Below are 18,506 nucleotides of genomic sequence, written 5' to 3' on the forward strand. Positions count from 1 at the left end.
ACCTATTTATACATATGGTGGGTACAAGAGAGAGTGTAATAAATACATGTGTAATAACTACTTCTAGGAAAAAGAGAATAATAAATATACACAGAGAGCAAGACATAGGAAATAACATGAGAAATAAATGCGACAATTTCCCATGTGGAATGAGTTCCAAGGAGAGGACTTCCGAGGCAAGCTTGTCAGCGGAAGGGCGAGCTGACGAGCTCGACGCGGAAGGGCGAGCTGACGAGCTCGATTTCAACACTCCCCCTCAAGCTTGACTGTATATGTTGAGGAGGTCAAACTTGCTACATAGCTCGGAAAAGGTTGCTCGCGGAAGGGCTTTGGTGAGAATGTCGGCGAGCTGATGACCTGACGGAATGTATTCCATATCGATTATTTTTTCTTCAATCTTTTCACTGATGAAGTATCGGTCGATCTCGATATGTTTTGTTCTGTCATGATGGACTGGATTTTTGGCTATGCTGAGAGCAGCTTGATTATCGCAAAAGAGCTTGATTGGACCTTCGATGATGATCTTGAGGTCGTCGAGAACTCTCTTCAGCCAGATGCCTTCACATACTCCACTTGCTAAGGACCTGAGCTCGGCTTCAGCACTACTTCTTGAGACAACGGACTGCTTCTTGCTTCTCCAGGTAACAAGATTTCCCCAGACGTATGTGCACATGCCTGATGTTGATCGTCTGTCTGGAACATATCCGGCCCAGTCTGCATCTGTGAATACTTCGACACCTCGACTTCGTCTTTTCTTGAAGGAGAGACCAGTCCCTGGGGCAGATTTGAGGTATTGGAGAATCCTCATGACTGCGTCCATGTGAGTTTCTGAGGGATTACTCATGAATCGACTTACCATACTCACTGCGAATCCAATATCTGGTCTCGTGTGAGTTAGGTAGATGAGTTTTCCTACGAGCTGCTGAAATCTTTCTTTGTCGGTGGCGGCCTCGTTGGTGCGAGCTAGAAGTTTCACATTGGCATCCATCGGAGTGTCAACTGGTTTGCAGCCAAGCATGCCAGTTTCTTTGTGGAGATCCAACGTGTACTTGCGCTAGGAAACAGAGATGCCCTTTTCTGATCGAGCTACCTCCATGCCGAGGAAGTATCGTAGGCTGCCGAGGTCCTTGACTTCGAACTCAGATGACAAAGTTTGCTTCAGCCTCCTGATCTCTTCCAGGTCGTCTCCGGTGATGACTATATCGTCCACATACACACTAAGAATGGTGTGCTTGCCTTGTGTGGAGATTTTTGAGAAGAGTGTTGGATCTGCTTGACTCTGCTCGTAGTAACAACGTTTGAGCACGTTGGTGAATTTTCCGAACCATGCTCGAGGGGACTGTTTTAGTCCATATAGTGACTTCTTGAGTTTGCAAACTTTATTGGCTCCTTGATCTTTGTCAAATCCTGGTGGGAGTTGCATGTAGACTTCCTCTTCCAGTTCGCCGTTTAGAAAAGCATTCTTTACATCGAGCTGGATGAGAGGCCAATCTAAGTTGGCTGCTAGTGAAAGGGGGATTCTGATGGTATTGAACTTTGCAACTGGAGCGAATGTTTCTTGATAGTCAATGTCATACGCATGCGTGTACCCTTTTGCGACAAGTCGGGCTTTGTATCTCTCCACTGTCCCATCTGGATTGTGTTTGATGGTGAAGAGCCATCTACATCCAATAGTTCGCTTGCCTGGTGGTAGCTCGACGATATCCCACGTATCATTCTTTTCGAGGGCTTGGATCTCAGTATGACTTGCGTCTCGCCACTCGGAACTTTGAAGGGCTTCCTCGATGGAGTTCGGCACTTTTCCTTCATCTAACTTCGCCACATAGGCTTGGTAGCTCGTAGATAAATTCCCATAGTACACGTAATCCTCCATCCTGTATTGAGCACACGACCGATGAGGTTTTCTCAATACAATGGGTAAGTCTGGAGATTCAATGTTACCTTGTTCAATAGTGTCGTGGTTCAGGTTCGGAGAGACATCTTGGTCGCGAGCTTGTACCGGACTCTGGGTGATATTCAGTTCGCATGGAGAGGGTTCAGAGGCTTACGAGCTGGGAATTTCTTGACCAGGTGAGGTCGGCGAGCTGGGAATTTTTGGAACAGGTGAGGTCAGATTTTGAGGCGAGCTGTGAATTTCTGGAACAGGTGAGGTCGGATTTTGAGGCGAGCTGAATTCTGGGTTTATGATGAGCCAATTTGGGAAGTCATTTTCGTCATTCTCCCCCTGACGAGCTGAATTGGCGAAGTAAGGACTGAACTCATGAAAAGATGCATCCATTGAGACTATGAATTTTCGTGATCGGGGTTCATAGCATTTGTAGCCTTTCTGGGTTGCTGAATAGCCAAGGAAGATGCATTTGAGCGATTTTGGTTCAAGTTTACCTTGGCCATAAGAATGGGTGAAGACTGAACAGCCGAACACTTTCGCAGGTAGGGTTGAGATGAGTCGACAGTGAGGGTATGTCTCTAGAAGGACTTGAGATGGGATTTTATAGCCAAGGACACGAGATGGCATTCTGTTTATGAGGTAGGTGGCTGTGAGGACAGCTTCTCCCCAAAAATGAGATGGGACGTTTGAGGAGAACATGATGGCTCGGGCGACTTCGAGAATGTGTCGATTTTTCCGCTCGGCTACCCCATTTTGTTGCGGGGTATGAACGCACGAGCTGGAGTGAATTATGCCATGTGTTTTGAAGAAATCGCCGAGCTCAGAATTAAAGTAATCTCGAGCGTTGTCAGTGTGGACAATTTGAATGGATGTGTCGAACTGTGTTTGGATCATTTTGTGAAAGGTTTTGAATAGATTGGATGTTTCAGATTTTTGTTTCATCATGTATATCCAACTGAGTCTAGTGTGGTCGTCAACAAAGAGAAGGAACCATTGAACTCCAGGGATATTCTGAACTTTTGAGGGCCCCCATATATCACTGTGAATTGTGGCAAAAGGACCAGATGGTTTGTACGAGGTGGGGTGATACGAGCTTCGAGAATGTTTGGCGAACTCACACATGTCACACTGAATGGAATTGATATTTTTATTGATAAACAAAGAAGGAAACATTCTTTTGAGATACATGAAATTTGGATGCCCTAGTCTAAGGTGATTGAGCATGATTTCTTTGTACCGGGGTGAATGTGTGGCGAGCTGACACATGGCGGGCTGATCTGGCTTGAGGACATAGAGTCCGGTACTCAGCTCGACATTACCAATCTGTCTCCCCGTAACCTGTTCCTGAAACACACATGAACTTCCATAAAAAACAATTCGGCACTTAGAGTCTTGGTTGATCTTATGCACAGATAAGAGATTGCATTGTAGTTGAGGCACAAAGAACACCGAGTCTAGCCTCATGGACTTCGTCAAGACAACGGTGCCAATACCAGTGACTTGAGTTTTGGCTCCGTTGGCGATGGTGACTGATATGCTTTTATTACACGCGGAGTAAGTTGTGAATAGACTTCGATTACCAGTCATGTGATCAGTGGCACCAGAGTCGACAATCCATGCTGTGGGATTCTCTGAGCTTACATTGAGGGCTCTAGGAGAGTTACCTAGAGGGCCAATGCCCGAGTGTTCTCCACTGAGTTGGACTTGTTGAAGAAGCTTCTGGAGAATAGCGAGCTGGTCGTTGCTGAAGGGAGAGGAGTCTGAGGTCGAGGCAGCGGACGAGGTGGATACTAAGTTTCCGACTGAGTTAGGATCCTTAGTATCTTGGGTAGACTTCGAGCTCGGTGGTTTCCCATGCAGTTTCCAGCAGGTTTCTCGGAGGTGTCCAGGTCGTCTGCAATGATCGCAGTAGGGGCGAGGTTTGCGAGGTTTCTCTGTTGAGACGCGGGCTGCAAGAACTTCGTCTCCATGTGTGGTGAGGGCGGACGAGTCTGAGGATGAGCCCGGAAGTGAGCTCGATTTGATAACTCCCAGCATGAGTTTCCTCATGCTTTCCTCGTGTCTGACCGCGGAGAAGGCTTCACGGAGAGATGGTAGTGGTTTTGTACTAAGTATCCGACCTCTGACCTCATCAAGGTCTTGGTTGAGGCCGGATAGTAGTTTAAACACACGTTTGGTCTCCACTATCCTGCGGTAGATTTTTGAGTCTTCGGAGCTGGTCCACTGGTGCTGTTCGTAGAAGTCGATCTTCTGCCATAGATGTGTGAGCGAGCTGAAGATCTGAGTAAAAAACATCTCTCCTTGACGTAGGTCGTGGAGAGTGTTCTCAGTTTCAAACAGCTCGGACATATCTTATGAGTTGGAGAAGATTTCTCTAGCTGCTTGCCAGATTTCTGTTGCCGTTCGGTAAATGAGGAAGGTTTCTCCGATTTCGGGGAGCATAGAGTTTATGAGCCAGGACATCACCATGCTATTTTCGGCCTTCCAACTCTTGAACGTCGGATCTTCGATCACAGGAGATGTGGCCACGCCTGTGAGGTAGTCATCTTTACCTCGCCCCGATATGAACATGAGCACAGATTGGGACAACTGTAGGAAGTTGTGGCCATTGAGTTTGTGTCTCGTGATATGTTGGGAGAAGGATTCAGATTGCGACTGAGTGGGCGTGGTCTGAGTGGTGTTCATGGTGGTTGATTTTCCCTGCTCTGATACCATGTTGAAGTTTAGACAGAGAGAGTCGAATCTGGAGAGAAGATAAAGAAATAGAGAATCGGAGAAGAGAGAGAGTGTTCCGAGACTTTGAATATTTCTTATATTTGATATTAATTTGTATCACCTATTTATACATATGGTGGGTACAAGAGAGAGTGTAATAAATACATGTGTAATAACTACTTCTAGGAAAAAGAGAATAATAAATATACACAGAGAGCAAGACATAGGAAATAACATGAGAAATAAATGCGACAATTTCCCATGTGGAATGAGTTCCAAGGAGAGGACTTCCGAGGCAAGCTTGTCAGCGGAAGGGCGAGCTGACGAGCTCGACGCGGAAGTGCGAGCTGACGAGTTCGATTTCAACACATAGAGTCATTTCCTACCAAAAAAAAAAAAATGATTTAAATAAAATATTGTTGCATGAACATATGCAAACATTGATGCACTGTTTAGTTTACACATGTTATTTTTAATGCAAAAATATAATGCATAAAATTTTAAATCTTTACCTTTAATTAACCTCTTGCCACACGTAATTTCTGGCTTCGTTGTCACATGTGACCTGAAGTATGATGTCAACACCAAAGTTAATAGTCAGTATTATCATCTTCACCGACGACATCATCATTGTCGTCGACCCCACGATCAGGGGCGGAACCAAGAAGTGAAGTTGAGGGTGGCCAAGAAAAAAAATGTCATAATACATAATTTAATTAAAATATTATATTATAAAAACTAAATATCATAAAAAAAATGTATCCTAATACATAATTTAATTAAAATAAAGAGCGTCTTAATTCCATATCACGAAAATCATCTATAATTGAATCTATGCTAAAAATCTCAACAATTTCTTTCTCAATATTAACGAGCAAACAATCCGACAAGAAATCATCTTCCATCTTGTTACGAAGTGCGGTCTTCACTATCTTCATCGCTGAAAAAGAACGTTCAGTAGTAGCGGTAGAAACTGGTAGTGTGAGAATAAGAGTTATCACTTTATACACCAAAGGAAATATTTCCGATTTTCTTGTTTTCACCAACCATTGACATAGATCAGAAATCGTTGTCAATGATATGAAATCTGGAAGTTGTCGAACCTGATCAAAATGTTGAAGCTCCATATGCAACAATGTCATCTCATATTCCGCAAAATCTTCTGAGTAAAATTTTTGCACAAGCTTACATATATCTGTTGGAATCGATCTAGGGTTTGAGAAAATAATTAACGCTTCGGTAAGCGGTGGAATTTTAAAAATTTTCTTTTACAAGTAAAACAGTTTTTACTTACCTAGACAAGTGCAAGTACATGTAATTAAAAACCAATATAAGCTATAAGTTTACTAACCTTTCTTGAAGCTTGAACTTTGAAGAAGCTTGTGGAAAGTTTGCATCGCTCGTCTCCCCTCGCAGCACGTCTCTCTTTCTTTCCTCGGCACCTCGAGCAACCACGAAAGTATCTATCACTGAATCACTCGAAAAGAAGGAATCAGTGAGTGGGCACTTTTAAACACTACGACTTAAGAACAAGTCTCGAAGTCGCAGAGCTAAACACTAGGTCGAGTGAGGACCTAGGTGCCAAGACAAGAAAAATCGAAAATAAAATAGAAAGAGAGAGAGAGAGGATTTCGGCCACCACAAGGTCTAGAGAGAGAAGCTCTCAATCTCTAACTTATGTGGAATGAGAAAAATGAGAAGAATGAGGCTCCTATTTATAGGAGAGTTCTCACCTTCAATAAGGAGGTTTCCTCTTCTATAGAATATCACATATTCATGAGCCAATTTCCTCTTTTCCTCTATGAGACACTCGGCCAAGGCAGCCTTCTAGAAGGCTTGGATTTGTTTCCTTTTTTTGTTCCTTGCCTTGCTTCTTTCTCTACTTGGGCGCCTACCTCTTCTTTCCTTTAGAGGAAATTTGTTTCCTCTTTTTCTTTTGGCAAGTATCTTCATACATTTATGCACAAAATATTCTCTCTATCTCTAGGGTATTTGGGCGCCTATATTCACTAGAAAAGGCTTCTAGAATTTTCTTCACTTGTTCATGACAACATAAGAAAAAGCCCATTAAGAATTTTCAATAAAATTCTTATGAAATGAAATTAATTCACAAGGCCCAATGATCAAGTCATGGCCGAGTGACATTAAGTCATCAAATGAACTTGTCAAAAAATTTATTGACATTCATTTCATCCTTTGTCTCAAAAGACAAAAATACCCTTTTGACTATTTTCGTTCTTGTTTTGACTTAGCTTCCAGTTTAACTATTCCTATCGATGTGATTCGTGACAGTGACCTCATGGACCCAAATGAACAAAGCTTTAGCTAAACACTTGGACTCAAAAGTTCACAAACCTTTTCCAAGTTTAGCTTAATGCCAACTGACTCCACTAAAGAGCTGACACTGAAAATCTCTCGGTTCAAATGAATTTATTTTCTACTCAAGAATTCACCTAATTATAATGAGCGGATCCACTGAATATTATCTATGCTACCCTTCATGAATGTCATCAGCTAGTCGGGATTTACTAAATTACCATTTTACCCTTCTAGCTGTTATTTCCTCAACTCCTTTGTCGCTTGTGAATAAGTTAGAAACAATGTATTGACGAGGAGCTAACAAGTCACATTGTTTCATCCAAAAGAGTCAGGACTCAATTTGGACACTGGCCAGTTCATTTATTCACACTCCAAGGAACAAAGCATGAGGTGACATACATTGCATTTCAACAATCTTGTACATGAATTCCATATCTATGAGAACTTCACAAAGTTACTCATGACAGACTCACAACTTAGTACTTCACCAATAGGCCTTGTTCGGAATCACATAGTGAGTCCGAACTTTGACTTTCTCAAATGAGAATACTAAGGTGTGAAATGGCATGTCTCATTTCAGGATTAAGGTAAGCATGATGCAATTCATACATAGTGACTTCGAGACATAAGAGGTTAAATGGTTTGTTCTTATATTGTCTTTAGAAGTGCACTGGTCAATTCAGTACCTTCGGAAGATACCTAGAAGAACTATAGAGTCCCCAACTCTCAATGCCTCATAACCAGACATCATAGATTCTTCTAACAATCATACTGAGGTCAATAGTCCTTTGACCCTAAGATTGCGAATATATCGTTTTAAGCAAACTACGAAGAGTTTGTTCATGCAAATCTACATTTGTCTCTTCGTAAGTTGTTAAGTTTGTTTATGGACTAAAAGACTAAGGTTTTATCATAAAGCTTCAAACAAAGAAGATTGAATGAACGTTTCAACTTTATTAATGAATAGATAGGCAATTACAAGCAAGAGTCTTCATGAGACTTTATTACATCAAATGTACAAAATAAAGACTACAACTCTTCTTGTGGGCACCATTGACAACAAACTCCCACTTGACTCAAAGAAGGTGTGTGTAGTCCTTCATGCCTAATCCCTCACGATGTTGGTCGAAGACCTTGTTCGCTAGGGCCTTGGTGAATGGATCTGCGAGGTTGTCCACCGTTGAGATCTTCTTCACTTCCACGTCTCCGCGCTGCACGATCTCTCGAATCAAATGGTATTTCCTCTCAATATGCTTAGAGCGCTTATGGCTTCTAGGTTCCTTTGAGTTAGCGACAGCCCCACTATTATCACAATAAAGGGTCATGGGTTCGTCGACGTTTGGAACAATTTCCAAATACTTAAGGAACTTTCTAAGCCATACAGCCTCTTTGGATGCTTCACAAGCAGCCACATATTCTGCTTCCATTGTGGAGTCAGCAGTGCAAGATTGCTTAATACTTCTCCACACAACAGCTCCACCATTAAGGATGAACACAGATCCCGAAGTGGATTTCCTGGAATCCTTATCCGCTTGAAAATCGGAGTCGGTATATCCCGTCATAGTCAGGTCAGTACCTGAGTATGTAAGCATCAAGTTCCTAGTTCTTCGAAGATACTTAAGAACATGCTTAACAGCAATCCAGTGCTCGGGTCCAGGGTTGGATTGGAAACGGCTAACTACGCCAACGGCGAAACATATATCAGGTCTAGTGCAAAGCATAGCATACATGAGGCTTCCTACGGCAGAGGCGTAAGGAATCTTCCTCATGTCTTCAATCTCTTGTGCAGTCTTGGGAGACTGGTCCTTAGCGAGTGAAACTCCATACCTAAAGGGTGTTTGACCCCTCTTGCAGTCTTGCATCGAGAAGCGATCCATCACCTTATCAATATAAGATGCTTGAGAGAGCGACAGGGTCCGGTTTTTCCAATCTCGAAAGATTTGGATCCCCAGAATGTACGCGGCTTCTCCTAGATCCTTCATATCGAATTGCTTTGCCAGCCAGACCTTAACCTCAGATAATTTACCCACGTCATTACCAATGAGTAGTATATCATCGACATATAGTACCAGAAACACAACTTTACCTTCGTGTATTAACTTGTAAACACAAGGCTCATCTACTGACTGTTCAAAGCCGAAGCTCTTTACAGTTTCATCGAATCTAATATTCCATGACCTAGATGCTTGCTTTAATCCATAAATGGACTTAAGCAACTCACAAACCTTGGTCTCTTGACCTTCTTCCACGAAACCGTCTGGTTGAGCCATGTAAATGCGCTCGTCAAGATTCCCATTCAGAAAGGCTGTCTTGACATCCATTTGCCTGATCTCATAGTCGAGAGCTGCAGCTATGGATAGGAGTATGCGGATGGATTTAAGCATCGCGACTGGCGAGAAGGTTTCTTCATAGTCAATCCCTTCTTGTTGGGTATAACCCTTCGCCACAAGTCGTGCTTTGAACGTCTCGACGTTCCCATCAGGACCCCTTTTCTTCTTGTATATCCACTTACACCTTACGGGTTTAATCCCTTCAGGAAGGTCTACAAGTTTCCAGACTTTGTTGACATACATCGAGTGCATTTCAACTTTCATGGCGTCAAGCCAAAGGTTTGATTCAGAACAAGCCATCGCTTGGCTATAGGAAACAGGGTCATCCATGTCGGAGACGGCTACAAGAGAGTCTCCATAAGACATGTACCTGTCAGGCTTTTGAGTAGCCCTCCCACTACGTCGAAGTACTACTTGACGAGATTCTGATGAGTTAGGTTGTGTTTCAGTTGGGGTAAGAACAGTTCTTACAGATGAGGTAGAAGCTTCCTCACCCAACTTTTCTTCAAGCACAATTTTGCTTCTAGGTTTCGCATCCTTCATAAAGTCCTCCTCGAGGAAACGAGCATTCGTGCTAACGAAAGTCTTATCGTCCTCGGGACTATAGAAAATGAAACCTTTAGTTTCCTTTGGATATCCCACAAACAGGCACAATTCTGACCTACTAGCCAACTTGCTAGTCTTTTGCCTTAGCACATGTGCATGGCAACCCCAAATTCGGATGTGGCCCAAACTTACTTTACGGCCAGTCCATCTTTCATAAGGAGTACCAGGAACCGTTTTAGACGGAACTTGGTTCAGAATGTAAGCGGCTGTTTCGAGGGCATATCCCCAAAAGGAAAGCGGGAGTGATGAGTAACTCATCATCGATCTAACCATCTCCATAAGAGTTCGGTTTCTTCTCTCTGACACTCCGTTTTGTTGAGGTGTGCCAGGTGCGGTAAGCTGAGAAGCGATACCTTCTTCTTTAAGAAAGTCATCGAACTCTCCAGACATATACTCACCACCTCGATCAGATCGAATGGTTTTGATCACTTTGCCAGTTTGCTTTTCCACTAAAGCCCTAAAGACCTTAAATACGTTAAAGGTCTCGGATTTGTGTTTGAGCAAATAGACAAACCCATATCGTGAGTAATCATCAGTGAAGGTAACGAAGTATTCGTATCCTCCACGTGCCTGTTGGCTGAGCGGACCACATACATCAGAATGTATTAGTTCCAGCAACTCAGTGGCTCTTCGACCTTTATCAGAGAAAGGTCGCTTAGTCATTTTTCCTTCTATGCAGGATTCACAAGTAGGTAGTGAACCTATTGCAGAGGCTTGGAGTGGACCATCCCTCACAAGTCTCTTAATCCTTTCTAGACTGATATGACCAAGTCTTAAGTGCCATAGGTGTGTTGATTTTGTTAGATCGGAGGATTCAGAAAGTTTGATCCTCTTTGGCTCCCTAATTAGATCATTATCTATTTCGGTGTCTAAAAGATAAGGTTGAGTGGGATAGATATAGAAAAGAGAATTCTTCATACATGCATCAGTGACAAAAGAATTATCAGGAAACGAAATACGAATTCCATTCTTAATGAACTTTAAACAATAATCTTGCTCACGAAGACGAGCAACGGATATTAAGTTCTTCCCAAAGGTAGGAACAAAATAAACATTATTCAAGTTTAAAGTGCGGTCTTCAAAAGACAGCGTCACAGATCCCACAGCCTTTGCAGACACCAGGCTCCCATCACCCCATTTGAAACAGAACTCGCCTTCCTCTAAGCTTTTGGTTTTCTTGAAACCATTCAAGGAACAGCAAATATGGTTAGTAGCAGCGGAGTTAAGAATCCACGTTGATACATTATCAGCTACTAAGCATGCTTCGGTAAATAGTACGATACTATGTTCCTTTGCTTTGAGATAGGCGGGACAGTTCTTTTTATCGGCCTTGTAAGGTCTCTTCACAGTTCCAGAGGCGGAGGCTTTTTGCTCAGTAGCATGTGCCTCTCCTTGATTCCTCCTTCTCTTATTGAGACCTACAGCAGTGTGAAGTTTCTCCATAAGCTTGGTAACAGTATACTCTAGCTTGATAATGGAGAAGTTCATCTTGGAGGTATCGAGAGATGCGGGGAGAGTTTCTAAGATCACATCTATGACATTCTTCCCATCAATCTCAGATCCTAGGATTTCCATTTTATTTAGATAACTAATGATCAGTATCATAAAGTCTCTAACAGGAGTCCTAGCCTTCATGCGACAGTTCATAAACTGTCGGAGTGCTTGTTGCCTTGTTTGACGCCTTTGCCCTCCAAACATCTCAAGGAGATTGTAGAGCATGTCAGCGGCAGTCTCGATGTCACGATGTTGCTCTTTCAGCATATTGTTCATAGATGCCAAGATATAGCACCTCACAATCTCATCGGATCGAAGCCAGGCCGCTAAGGCGTCATTGTCCTCTTGAGTTGAATCATCATTCGTCAGAGGAGGACACGGGGTGGTGAGTACCCATTTGTGCTTGTTAACGGTAGGTACTATGTCGAGGTTATGTTTCGAATCTACGTAGTTTTCGTTTTCGAGTTTGATCGAGGAAAGAAAGATAGAGAGATGGTTGAGAGACATATTGCTTATATAAGTTGAAACAAGTTTATGATTAGTCTTTGGTTTAGGATTTAAGTTTTATTAAGACTTTTGTAAAATCCAAAGGTGTTATAAACTAAACGATAATTTACTCCCTCAAGAGAAGGCCGCAAAAAATCTCCATTTATAAGTAAATGACACATCATTAATGCTAAGCCAAGATGTCAATACATCTATTTTGACTAGCCACCTTTTAAATTGGTTTGATCACTCACATCCTTTCGCAGAGCCTCAAGGGAGGATACTAGGGATTGAGCCTAAGCGTGCAACCAACCACTTAGTCCAAAAGATCAGCTTTGAAAAACAATCCCCCAAGGGGAGGCCTTGCCATCATTGCATCACTCTCGGACGTAGCTCATTGAGCAATGATCGAAGCAATAACGCCTTGGAGTACTCACATTTAAGTGAGGGTCGCAAGAGCGGCTCTTAGTCCCACGTTATTGCATCTTTCATTAGTGTTGGGGATCGTGGGTTACAAACAACGAATATAACCCTCCCACTTAGTTTTTGGAGTTGGTTCATCGACTCTTATAATTTCGGAAACAAATTTCCTAGTTAGAGAGCGACAGAGCGGACAACTAGAAGAGAATCCTAGATCGACATGTTCAGAGCAGTATTAGTGCATAAAGGCACAAGGTACATACTCGATCTTTTCCTATTTTCTATTTCGGGAAAGTGCGTGAGGGAAGTGTGAACTTCAACTCACTCGAACACTTGAAAGTTTGAGATTACACATCTTTTTATTTTTCGGCTTGTCTACAAGGAGACCTCCCACTCAAATTTTCAAGAGCATATAGATTTTGAACATATGTGATATAGATATAGTTTTGAAAACATTTTGAAAATTTATTTGATTTGGATGACAAAATATTTTTCAAGTTTGAAAGTGAAAACAGTTTTTCAAAATTCAAACTAGTTTTGTAAAAATTCAATTTCAATTAAACTTTCAAAAATCAAAACATTTTAATCTTACACATCATGTTTATAATCATATGAAAAACATTTTTGCTCAAGAAAATTTTCTCATTAGAGTTCTATAACTCATGGTAGTGGGGTTTGAAAATCCGGATTTCTAAAAAAAACTGGAGTTTCAGACAGCCGCGCACCTCGGAGTAAAATCGCCATATCTGGCGGCTCCGATGTCCTTTTGAGCCGAAACCGGTGGCATTGGACAGAAGACAGACAGAGCTTTAATTTGATTCAAAAATCATTAAATTTATATTTCTGAGCAGAGAGTTATGCCACTTTTAATGCGGGTCTACTCTAGCTCGAAGAAAAAGAAATAAATTAAAGCTTGGTCCCTTTTAGGTGCGAAAAAGAATCAAGTGTAACGGAACGTTTTATGATGTTGTTTAAAGCTTTTATTTGTGTTTTATTAGCAGGGTAATAACATAGAATAAAAGAAATAACAACAAGTATAAAACGAATACGGTAAATAAAAGAAACTAGAAAGACAAAGTAACTAGTCACAAAATTTACCGAAATTTCTCAAACCTTTAAAACACGTTTTTCAATATAAAAAATTAAAAACTTTTAGAACTGATTCTAATGTGTTTTAAAAACATCCCAAACTCATAGAGAATCAACATGCTTTTTAATTTAAAGACATGAGCAATAAATTAAAAAAAATCTAAGATAACAATTCTAACTTGTCACAAAATTAGTAAACTTTCGAAAACGATTTTCAAGCTCATAATTTTAAAAACATGTACATGCTAATATTTGACCATAGCTCTGATACCATTTGTTGGAATCGATCTAGGGTTTGAGAAAATAATTAACGCTTCGGTAAGCGGTGGAATTTTAAAAATTTTCTTTTACAAGTAAAACAGTTTTTACTAACCTAGACAAGTGCAAGTACATGTAATTAAAACCAATATGAGCTAGAAGTTTACTAACCTTTCTTGAAGCTTGAACTTTGAAGAAGCTTGTGGAAAGTTTGCATTGCTCGTCTCCCCTCGCAGCACGTCTCTCTTTCTTTCCTCGGCACCTCGAGCAACCACGAAAGTTTATATCACTGAATCACTCGAAAAGAAGGAATCAGTGAGTGGGCACTTTTAAACACTACGACTTAAGAACAAGTCTCGAAGTCGCAGAGCTAAACACTAGGTCGAGTGAGGACCTAGGTGCCAAGACAAGAAAAATCGAAAATAAAATAGAAAGAGAGAGAGAGAGGATTTCGGCCACCACAAGGTCTAGAGAGAGAAGCTCTCAATCTCTAACTTATGTGGAATGAGAAAAATGAGAAGAATGAGGCTCCTATTTATAGGAGAGGTATTACCTTCAATAAGGTAGTTTCCTCTTCTATAGAATATCACATATTCATGAGCAAATTTCCTCTTTTCCTCTATGAGACACTCGGCCAAGGCAGCCTTCTAGAAGGCTTGGATTTGTTTCCTTTTTTTGTTCCTTGCCTTGCTTCTTTCTCTACTTGGGCGCCTACCTCTTCTTTCCTTTAGAGGAAATTTGTTTCCTTTTTTTCTTTTGGCAAGTATCTTCATACATTTATGCACAAAATATTCTCTCTATCTCTAGGGTATTTGGGCGCCTATATTCACTAGAAAAGGCTTCTAGAATTTTCTTCACTTGTTCATGACAACATAAGAAAAAGCCCATTAAGAATTTTCAATAAAATTCTTATGAAATGAAATTAATTCACAAGGCCCAATGATCAAGTCATGGCCGAGTGACATTAAGTCATCAAATGAACTTGTCAAAAAATTTATTGACATTCATTTCATCCTTTGTCTCAAAAGACAAAAATACCCTTTTGACTATTTTCGTTCTTGTTTTGACTTAGCTTCCAGTTTAACTATTCCTATCGATGTGATTCGTGACAGTGACCTCATGGACCCAAATGAACAAAGCTTTAGCTAAACACTTGGACTCAAAAGTTCACAAACCTTTTCCAAGTTTAGCTTAATGCCAACTGACTCCACTAAAGAGCTGACACTGAAAATCTCTCGGTTCAAATGAATTTATTTTCTACTCAAGAATTCACCTAATTATAATGAGCGGATCCACTGAATATTATCTATGCTACCCTTCATGAATGTCATCAGCTAGTCGGGATTTACTAAATTACCATTTTACCCTTCTAGCTGTTATTTCCTCAACTCCTTTGTCGCTTGTGAATAAGTTAGAAACAATGTATTGACGAGGAGCTAACAAGTCACATTGTTTCATCCAAAAGAGTCAGGACTCAATTTGGACACTGGCCAGTTCATTTATTCACACTCCAAGGAACAAAGCATGAGGTGACATACATTGCATTTCAACAATCTTGTACATGAATTCCATATCTATGAGAACTTCACAAAGTTACTCATGACAGACTCACAACTTAGTACTTCACCAATAGGCCTTGTTCGGAATCACATAGTGAGTCCGAACTTTGACTTTCTCAAATGAGAATACTAAGGTGTGAAATGGCATGTCTCATTTCAGGATTAAGGTAAGCATGATGCAATTCATACATAGTGACTTCGAGACATAAGAGGTTAAATGGTTTGTTCTTATATTGTCTCTAGAAGTGCACTGGTCAATTCAGTACCTTCGGAAGATACCTAGAAGAACTATAGAGTCCCCAACTCTCAATGCCTCATAACCAGACATCATAGATTCTTCTAACAATCATACTGAGGTCAATAGTCCTTTGACCCTAAGATTGCGAATATATCGTTTTAAGCAAACTACGAAGAGTTTGTTCATGCAAATCTACATTTGTCTCTTCGTAAGTTGTTAAGTTTGTTTATGGACTAAAAGACTAAGGTTTTATCATAAAGCTTCAAACAAAGAAGATTGAATGAACGTTTCAACTTTATTAATGAATAGATAGGCAATTACAAGCAAGAGTCTTCATGAGACTTTATTACATCAAATGTACAAAATAAAGACTACAACTCTTTTTGTGGGCACCATTGACAACAATATCATCACCTCTGAGTGATGCGCGTATCTCTTTTGGATCTAAAGCTGCACTGAGAATCATCAACTCCACCGTATTTTCATTAAATCTGCTATTCAATTCTTGCAGTTGAGAGTCTATCACTATATAGAAAACATCAACTTTATAAAAATGCTCCACTGTGATGTCACGAGCCAATCCCCTCTGTGCAACATGAAAAACACTAAAATTAGGCACTTCTATATTGACACTTCCACAAAACGATCTCACTTTTTCAACCAAATTGCTCCATCCATCATCTCTAAGGTTATGAAGGAGTGACTTAGTTGATGAAACAAGATGCATTGCATTTAAAATATCTTGAGATTGAATCTGCAAAGCATGCTAGTGATCTCTAGAATTTCTCTCATCGGATGCATAATGAAGACAAAGTAGTAAGAAGTCATTGTCTCATAAGCTGAACCTGCTTCACCACGTTGGTTATGTGTAGCTCCATCATCAATGATGTTTAATAACACTTCACATGTTGCACTAAACATTTTAATCATACTAGAAATTGATTTAAAGTGAGAAGTCCAACACGTATCACCCGGTTTTTGCAAAGAACCTATCTGGTTAAGGCCTTTCCCACTTTCAAGCTCTTCAATATTAAGCAAGTAGGCAATATTTGAGGCATGAGCATCTTTAAGTTGATCGTTACGCTTACATGATGCACTCACAATATTGACAATAAAAGTAAGCTTAGTAAAGAAAAAACTCACATGATAAACTTCTTTGGACGCCGCAACTAGTGATAATTGGAGACGATGGGCAAAACAATGAACATAATAAGCATACGGGCAATGATTTGATACTAAGGCTTGCAAACCATTCCATTCTCCACGCATGTTACTTGCACCATCGTAACCTTGCCCGCGTATAGATTGCACATCAAGACCATAACGAGTGAGCATCGAGAAAATACCATCTTTCAAAGTCAATGCTTTAGTATCTTTGACATGAAGTAAACCAAAAAAGCGCTCTTTTATGCAACCATCCTTGTCAACAAATCTCAATACAAGTGACATTTGCTCCCTTTTAGATTCATCTCTAGCTTCGTCCACAATTATACAATACTTCGCACAACCAATCTCTTCCCGGATATACTTTTTTGCTTTACTTGCCAAGACATGTAATATTTGCTTTTGTATCTTCGGTGATGTATATGACGCGTTTCGTGGAGCTTTATCTAAAACTTTTGCTACATCATCATTTAAAGCTGCAGAATATCTCAACAATTCTAAAAAGTTTCCGCGATTTCTTGATGTGCTAGACTCATCATGACCTCTAAATGCGCATGCCTGGTATGCAAGCCACTTAGCTACTTCAATGGAGGTTTTAAGACGAAGTCTATTATCTATTATATCTTGTGATATAAAATTCTCGAACTGGTTTGGAATATGAGCAGACTGATTCAAGAGATCTGACAAGGCATGTTGTGCCTTTTGATGAGGAGAATTATGATCCTTTCCAACATGTGCCACCAGTGAACAATTTTTCCCTCCCACTTTACTCCACGTCCGAAACCCATTAACAGTGAATGCATTGGATCCTGATGGTCCATCTTCTTTATGAAATAAGAAGCACGGAAGACAAAATATAGCATCTATTGCAGGAGAATATTCCAACCATGATGAGAAGCGGGTAAACATAGATGACTGAAAACTTCGAGAATGTTTTTCACCTGATTTTGGATACATAGAAAGTATAGGCTGATATGGTCCATTCTTAATATAAGCTCTTCGAACTTCGTCACGCTTATCGAATGGATACTTCCATATTTGTGGTCGTAAACCTGGATCACGTTCTAATTTATCGATATCAAATTCGGCAACAACTTCAACTCTTTGCAATTTTGAAACATGATCCTTAGACTGTAATTGACTATCTGAAGATGAAGATTCAATATTTTTTCTTTTGAAGAATGAATGAATTGTGGGTGTTTTCATCTGAAAAAAATAATGAATTAAAAAAAATAAATGAAGCTGTTTCCGCATGGTTGTCAATTAAACTATATAACAATACAAGTTGAATTTAAAAAAGAAAAAAAGAAAAAAAAGGCACTATCACAAGCAAAAGTATAGTCTGCCGCAAATATGCTATATCTAAAGTTCACAAATAGGCAATATACTTTACTTTAGGCTTCAACAAGCTATTGTTATATTATTATTATTGATCAGTTATTAAGTTTCTCTCATCAGATTGTAGTATAATACTGATAATCTATATTAGCGAATAATATTAGGATTCGATAGCTTAGGTTGATTTCTTGACCGCACTTCGTAAATAAAAAGATGGAAGATGATAATTGGGCAAGATGAAATAAATATTCGCTAATATAGATGATAATTAATGATATTAGGTTGATTTCTTGACCGCACTTCCAAATAGGCAAACATTGATAATTGTATATAATGTATAAAATAAAGTGAACTTTCTGATTTGCGGCAGAATTTTCTGATTTGCTGCAAGAGTACAAAGAATTAAATAAATAAAAAAAACTTACCTCTGCTCTGATTTGCGGCAGGAAGTGGCAGAGAGGCAGAGCGCAGAAGTAAAAAGTAGAGAAAGATGAAGAATATGGTTTTTTTTTTTAATTTAAATAGCAAACATTAACGGAAGCCCCGATTTTTTTGGTTATAATTATTTTTTATTTATATTTATAATTAAAATATTATTATTT

This window comes from Urtica dioica, chromosome 6, assembly GCF_054948205.1.
Source record: "Urtica dioica subsp. dioica isolate 48M chromosome 6, U.dioica_male_clone48M_v1_H2, whole genome shotgun sequence".
NCBI classification, from domain to species: domain Eukaryota; kingdom Viridiplantae; phylum Streptophyta; class Magnoliopsida; order Rosales; family Urticaceae; genus Urtica; species Urtica dioica.